The following is an 8,651-nucleotide window of genomic DNA, read 5'->3' on the forward strand; positions in this document are numbered from 1 at the left end:
CAAGGGGGCTATTTGGTTTCCTATCTCTGTCTACCAGCTCCAGAGGCCAGTTGCCTTGAGGGCCACCTGTCTTACTGGTAAAAACTGAGGCAAAGTAGGTGTTAAGTACCTCAGCCTTCTCCTCATCTCTATTAACTATGTTTCCCTCCAAGTCCATCAAAGAATGGAGGTTTTCTTTGCCCCTCCTTCTGTTATTAATGTATTTATAGAAGGACTTTTTGTTATTCCTAACAGAAGTGGGTATCTCTGGAATGATAATGAACAGATTTTAAATTATGTGACAGTTAAGACTTTGAATATGCAGCGTAACCAAAACTTAAATTTGAATTTTTGTTAAATAAAGATGCGTTGCTTGAGTTGAGCCTTTCAAACTGAATAATAAAGAACCACATGGATACAGAAGGGACTAGTTATCTGTAGAATTGTTAACCTCTAAAGCTCTCATAACCCAGAAGTTAATGGACTTCTTTGAATCTTCTTAAGTTGCTACCCCCTGAGTAAAGACATTCCTACAGAGTTCCAGAGGTCTAGTATGGAGGTACTGGCTTTTCAGTAAGAAAAACTGAGTATTTCATAGCTTTTAAGCTATAACATTCTTGTATGTCTATGAATAGCTTGTTTTTTTCTGAAATAGAAGCAGTACCTGTAAGGTAAATAAATACATAGTTTAAGAACCAACGGAACCCTTGTAAGGAGGAACAGTTTTAAAAGAAAAGAGGAAAGATTTAGATGTTAGGTAGAAATTCTTGACTGTGAGGATGGTGAGACACTGGCACAGGTTGCCCATAGGAGTTGTGGATGTCCCATCCTTGCGAGTGTTCAAGGCCTGGTTGGATGGGGCTCTGAGCACCTAATCTCTTGTGTGGCAGCTCTGCCTATGGTGAGGGGGTTGGAACAAGGTAGTCTTTTAGATCCCTTCCAACCCAAACCATTTTGTGATTCAATGATTTTATGATATGACTGCAGATTTCTATTTAGATAACTGTTACTTACATGTTTATTTGTGATTAAATAGCCAGAGACAGATAGAGCCAGTGTTTATGATTCCAGGCTTTCTTCCACATGTATTCCAGGATGAATACATGATACCCGCTGAAATCTACCATTGTTGAGAGAGCCAATTTTCCATTGCAAAATTCTCTTAGAGAGAATCTTTTTTATTTCTTTCTATGACATATGGACCAATGCCATCAGCACAAAAATAGGAGCCGGATGCCTTCTTATTAAAGTTACTTCAGACAACTTTCAAATGCACTATTAAACTTACCATATTCATAGATTTGGCTTTATTTCTGGGTTGAAAAAGGAGATGTAAAAGTTTATCCCTTAGTAAATGTCTGGTAAGAACTAGCAGTATAAGGTAATGCTGGGGCAGGAATCATACTCAGAAGAGTTATCTTCTAACACTGAACACTTCATAGAATGCCTGTGTATTTTTTGAGATACCATTTAGCTCAAATTTTCCAATAGTACCTACCATTTTTATACATAATTTGAGAGAGATTATTCTTTGATTTCCAAAAGGACCAAATGTCTACCGTTACCACTCAAAAAACCCCAAAGACATAGAGGCTCTGAATTAGGTTCTCAGTATAAACATTTCAAGTGATTTATGTTTTTGAAAAATGAACCATTCACAGCTTTTGGGAAAGTTTTAAAAATGCAGTCTTTCTGTGCCTTATTCAACAAAACAGAAGTGAAAAGTCTTCTTCACCTCAGCTCACAGTTTTTTGAATAGCATTTAGTTTTCCTCCACTGAGAAGTGACAGATAAATGTGTATTATTCTAGATTAAAAAGACAGAAATCTGTTTCACCTAACTTAGACACATGAATTATTAGCAAGAAATCCGAATATTAGCTGAACTATCTCAAAGGTTTTCAGAGTAAAGGTAGGAAACACTGAATAGGAAAAGTGACACCATCAAAATATAAATACATATATCTATACCTGCCAGAGCAATAATCTAACCTTTTGTTCTCAAATCTGTAGAACAGACTTACAAAGGGTAGAATTCTCGACAGATGATGTACAATATGAGGCACAGATATGACCTTTAAAATTAAGCTCTCATATCCAAAAATCTATCTTTCAATCAGGTTGAATAACTGGATCCCTATTCCAGGCCTTTTTCCTCACTTTTAGTTACACACAAATGTTAGTTTGACATTCTGAGGACAGAAGAACTCAGGCTTTCTTGGCAAGGTTGAATACTGAGAAGCCCAAATAACTACTCATGCATAACCAAAAGTTGACTGTATGGCTGCCATGGTTCTCACTAAATTTTTCTGACCTTGCAGTCCCACAGTGTGAGAAATTATACTTTCATTATGGGCAATTGCACATCTGGTAAATGCATTGAAAGAGAAGAACTCCGTTAACTCTGCCTGGTCAGTATTTTGAAGTGGAAAAATGAAGCCAGACTCTGGAATAGTAGATATGCAGTCCTGTGGTCTGTAGAGGGGATCTTGTTTCTGAGTTATGTGCCAGCTCCTGTATTTTGTGTAGGTCAAGGTGACCTTCAATTTTTACTGAAAAAAAAATATGGTCTTGTTATTGGACCACAGAGTAGAAATGACAGAAAGAGTGTTTGCTCCCCGTTTTGCAAGTGGGGCTTAGTGTGACCCAGGATATGTTACCTATAATCTTTAAATCTGAGGTTTTCTTCACCTACAAATAGGGACTAAGGAGAAACATCTCTTTCTAGATCTGTAGAATGCTCTGAGATCCAGGAACAGAAGCTAGCTATTATTATTTCAGTGTCTTTCAGCAAGACATATACTAAAATATTTAGCAAGCCATGTAGTTTAAATTCACTTTCTCCAAGTCAAAATTGCTTCTTAGAAGATATGGTTTGGACTGTACCAGAGGAACATCTACATCTGTGGTTGGGCGTGGTGGACTCCATATTTCCTGCCAGACCTCAGCTCTGCTCCACAACCGCCACAACAAGGTATACTTTAAAATACCAACTGAAGCCATGTGGTGAATTTTGGTAAATAAGTCAGATTTTCCAAAATGAAATTTTTCAGAATACTTGGGCCTGTTTTTTCAAAAAGTGCTAAAAAAGGAGATTCTCAAATGTCAAAGGCAATGACAGAGATATGCCTGTGATTAAATTCTGGCAGCTTTTGAAAGTGCTTTCTTCCATCACCATCTCACTTCCAGTACATACTATAAAGCTTTCCTAAGAAAATAATTATAAGCTTAAGCCATTAACATAACTAAAATACCAAAAAGCAATTTTCTGTGAGAAAACCTCACTTCTCTGAGAATAAATCTAATTCTCTGTCAATATAAACAGTTTTTTAAAATAACCATACTTCATAGAAGTGCGTGTTTAGAGTCCTAAGTGCTGTTTGATTTTGTACTAGCAATTTAAAGTACAATTAGGAGTAAAATAGCCAGTTGTTAAGGCCTCCAATAAATTGAAGCCAGAAAACAATGGTGACTTGTGCTTAGTATGCAGATCATATAAACCCCAACTGCAGAGCCCAGCATTAGGATTCTGGACACCTGGTCTGCTCTGGCGGGGAATAAAGAGCAGGGCTGAATGTTGGGCTTCAGTCGTACACTTCTAGTACTTAATCCTCTTTGTAACGGTCAATTTACATGTTAGAAGATCTAAAAGACAGGAAGTACAGTGTCTGGCTTTGAGTCTTGGTTCAAGAGCTTTCTGTTCATCTTCCTATGGCAGGAATTGCAATTTATTACCCATTATTTTGTAGTTCGCTTTGAAAATTTTTCATATGTTGTACAGTGATTTAGCAATCAACAAGCACAAATACAGTTCAGATTGTTTATGTGTTGTGTTTTCTACAACTGAAAATAAGGTTGTTCATAGTATATTTTAGAAACTGAATATTATCTATGAAGTGTAACAGCATTGTTGAATATGACTCATGTGGAAAAAAACTGTTCGGGTGGATGAGTGTTCAGGGGGATCACAAGCTGCTTCATCCATAATATACTGCGTGCCTGAATGAAGTTATTCTCTTTTTCAAAATTTTTAAATATTACTAAACCAGTTATAAAGCTGCTTGAAGTACAGCAGTCAGTCACAATGAGTCAGACAAAGGCAAGAATTCCTTAAGGTAACCCAAACCCATGAATATACCTCCATGTCTCAGAGGGTCCACACTGCTTAAATGAAGCCTGTCAGCAAAAAAAGTATAAACCTCAGTGTCCCATGATCAGCAAATGCCCCCCTGGGACCCCTGTGCTGTCCTGACTGGCCTTTACAGCAGAGGGGTTGCAACTAGATGATCAGATGATTCTGTGATCCATGATTCTCTGAGCTTTCTTCTGGATCACACTGTGACCTGATGAAAGACAAGGAAGTTGTCTGAGAAACCATCATGCTGATCAGCCCACTCCTCTCCTGGACTATGCCATGGCTTCTGCACAATGGGCAAGTAGTGGCACTTCTCAATATTCAACAAAATGTCTATGGCTGAACATGCTGTAGCATCTGAGCTCATTTAATCTCCACAATGCCAGTTCAGTCTCAAATGTCAGTTTGGTCTCAGACAAACTCCAACAAACTGGTGCTTAAATCTTGATGGTCACTCTTTTTCTCCCCAGATGGTCTGTGCCCCTCTGGGTCTCTCTCACAGCAGGTTCCTTGGCAAGGACTTTAATTACTTACATCATTAGTTACAGCATTTCTGTCAGGTATTTCCTGTGACTCCTATCTTTTCCAATACAGCCAAATACATGGTTGGGATTTTGTTTGTAGCTCATTAGTGACAAAATATGGCATGTTATGCTAGATGTTAAATGGCTGCATTCTTGATCGAGGGAGTCTTCAGATTGCATTCAAGCTGATAGGTATGTTAGCTACTGCCCACCCAGTCAAAATGTAGAAACAAGTACCTTTATTGTTCTTTGGCTGATGGCTAAAACAGTGAGACATCATCCAAACACAAATCCTGGGGAATGATTTGGATTCATCTGTAAACAAGGCCACTCTGTTTTCCCCAATTAGGAAAGAAACGTTTGCCAGAAATTTTTGAAGCATAAATGCTGCTAACATGATACAGACTCCAGCTTCCCTTGCTGTTTCTGAGTGATACTGAACTTTGCAGTGTGAGCAGATGAAGGATGATGACTGAGTGCCTTTTTAGTATCTAAGGGCTAAGTTGTTTGTAGATCACTGTCTGAGGTTTTGGGTACTTGCTGTGTCTTGTAGAATATCTGTGAAAGGGAGGATGAGGACATAGGTGTGTGTATGAATTAAAAATGTCTAAAGAGCAGAGGGAAGGTTAAAACACACTGATACAAGCAAGGAGAGAACACAGATTTTTTTTTTCTGTGTGCTGGTTGGAAAGACAATCTTGGGCTTGTGAGCAAAGAATTGCTCACAATTGTTCACAACAAAGATTGGTCTTGCCACGGTCAATAAAATGAGACTTCTTATCAGCTCTGTTTAAAAAAAAAAAAATTTAAAACTAAAGAAGCCAGCAACATTAGAGGTATCTCATTCCATCATGTTTTTTTTTTTTTTTAATAGGAATTCAAAAGAATCTGGACAGTGTCTGTATTCTGGACACAATGGATAATACTATTTTTCCCTGTTAATAAAGTGTAGAGTACACAAATATTGCTGTAATTTTTCACAGGAAAAGGATGGGATAGCTTACGTCTGCTTGTTTTCTGATCAAATTCATGACCAACAACATTGCGTGGATACATGTTCTGGTTTTATCATCAAAAAAATCTAGTTCAGCCAGAATAGTGCTGTCTACTTTTCAGAACCAATGTCTGCTACTATTGATCTTTGCTAGCTCTCATTGAGAGATATTCAGAACTAAGGTAATCAGTGTAACAAAAATTTTAACAGTAATTTGGTGTATTTGGGGATTTTCTTGTTTTCTTTTGCTATTTTGGACTGTATCTACTACAGTCAGTTAACAAAGAATTAAAACAGAAGTGACAAATGATAGCAGTGGGAAAAATCAAAAAATGAAGTTTCAAGTGAAAAAATAATCTCAGGTGAAACTTGTCCAACTCAATAAATAATTTCAGGTATTTTGAAAACAAAACACAGATTTTTATAAGTGCATTTCATGTATTTGTTATTGCTTTGAAATCTTTCACTTTTCTACATTTAACAGAAAAAAGGTGAACTATCCGAAAGCAAGGAGTAGCCTTTTGTTTTAGCCAACAAATTATCCGGTTCTTTATCCGGTGAACTGGAGGATCAGTCGTTCACTCAGTTCCAGAGACTGAACTCATGCCATGCTGGTGTACAGCTCTGCCAGACTGGTAAAGAAAAAATCATTCAGGAGTGAAAACAATTTGGCACAGATTTTCAAAATTAGTCAATATTGGCCTTAACTAATTTTGCTTCCACTTGTGTCATCCAAAGCTCTGGAGATCTGTCAGTGGAATCCTCCTTTCATTTATGTCTATTGAAAAAATATTGTCATCAGTCTCTAGGTTTCATGAACTCCATCTATAAGGATGAGCAAACTTTATTAACAACAGGTTCAAAAGTGAGGTAACCGTTCTCATAGCTAGGCTGGTTTTCCAAGTCATGTTGAAGACCAGCTGTTAAAAGTTGGAGGAAGGTCTGGTTTTCAGGAAGTATAAATGTGTGTTATATAAACTGCTTTAAGCTAGATTTCTTTAGCAGAAAATAAGCCTTTTGAGTACGTACACTACAGACCCTTATAGTTTCCAAAGCAATTAATGAAATATTTGTAGTTCACTGTCTGACTGCACTACTTAACTTTTGGAATAAGATCATTATCTAACTTCTGCCCCTCATCTACAGTTCTTTTCCTTGCATTTCAGACCCTTGATAATTTCATAATCACAAAAACTCCCTATTTGTCTGCACATTTATATCATATTGTCCTGTTAAAAGGGCTGAGAATCTCGACTGAATTTAACTGTTTCTTAAAACATCATTACTGTTGTTTGGGTTATGGTTTTTTGGTGTTTCTGTTGCCTTTCTTTTTTTATACTTTGTGCAAATGTACTGCCTAAACTAATTCCTGTGGAATTATTTTCTCCTATCAGATAATTCCACTAGACCCACTTCCTTGAACTTGCAAGAAATAGGCTGTAACTTGCATAAACTTGCAGGAAAACACAGACTTGTAGCTGTAATGTATACAACAATAATTAGAGGTATAACTGGTAGCCCTTTTATGAAAGCAAACTGCCATTTTCATTAAGAATTTACCATTTGTTGCTTATAACTTTTCCAAGCTTTTACTCACATTTCAGACTGAATGTCTGTCATAAATTGAACTTTTAGACGAATGTTTTCGTATGCAATGCTTCCATTCAGATAGAAGAAACCTTTTCTATTTAAAATTAAGAAAGATATCTATCAACCTCTTCTTTGAAAAGCTCTGCCATCCCCTTACTATGGTATTTGCAGTTTGGCAGAGCGCTTATAGCTATTCCCATGGAGCTCTACCCACACAAGCCAAGTTACAGCTTTGAATTATCTCACTTGGAATGTGCTGCAAGACTTAGAAGAGTTCAGCACCTTAATCTCAAGATTGATGGAGAGGCCTCTCACGCTGACCAGCCCGTACACGTCACTCTGAAAACACAGCTGTGCATGCTGTGTAGTAGCCAAGACACAAAACCTCTCTCTGCACAGTTACTCCCAGCTGCCTGTGGGCCAGCTCCAGGCAAGCAGATGATGGGAACAGCAGGGTCCAGCCTGCACCTCGTGGTGCAAACAGGGCTGGCACAGGAGATACCTGGCTGGAATGCCGTAGAGACAAGGACTGACCTAAGGGACAGTGTGGAGACCTGAGTGTTGACTTGCAGGATGGGCAAGGGGAATGGAGTACAGAACTGGGAGCTGGGGACTGGGACACACACACACAGCACAACATTGTGGGCAGGGAGCTAACAAGAAGTGAGGCTTGGAAATGCTTAGGTAGACAGATATGAAGAAGATTTAGGCTGCAGTTCCTTATAAGGGTGAGGAAATCAAGATGGAGGTCATCTTTGCCACATTTATTAATGAACACTCCTTTCCTGCTCCTCCTCCTTCCCCTTCCTACACTAGGTATGTTATCCTATTTCTTGCCTTGACACTGATAATGCTGCCCTTAGGTGCCTCAATTCACTATTTTGCAGGAACCTATCCAGCTTTTTCTACTCAGTTTGTCTTAAGCAACAAAGGGATCCAACAGGTGCCAATTCCAACATGAAGTAGATGGGAGGAGGATGTAGCCCATAGCACTGAAGAATAAAGTTCAGTCACTGAGAAAGTATCCCTTTTCAAGGCAATTCGTTCTGTGTAATTTGTGGAATTGAGTTCCCAGAGGGAATTGATGGATACCTAAAAAGGCAGATAATGATGGGGGCATGGGCTGCAGGTCCAGGGATAGGAATCTGACAAGATTTAATACAGAAGCAGGATGGGTTTAACTGGAAGAAGACAAGCGATAAGGTCTGAAAATGGATTTGATCAGTACATAGGAATGTTGCTGGTAATGGTTAAGTGAATGGTAAACCAAGAGGGTGAATGTTCTTCTTTTTAGTTTTTATCACTGTGTATTTATGGACTGTAAGTCAAAACATGGATAAAACAAAATGGGGAGAGCAAGAGATAACTCCACTCCTTCCGTGGTAGCCTGGTTAGGCAAAAGGATTGAGACTGAAATAAGGATAGCATAG

The sequence above is a fragment of the Empidonax traillii genome, unplaced genomic scaffold (genome assembly GCF_003031625.1).
Source record: "Empidonax traillii isolate 1590-97213 ecotype Southwest subspecies unplaced genomic scaffold, ASM303162v1 scaffold44:size1908036, whole genome shotgun sequence".
Lineage (NCBI taxonomy): Eukaryota > Metazoa > Chordata > Aves > Passeriformes > Tyrannidae > Empidonax > Empidonax traillii.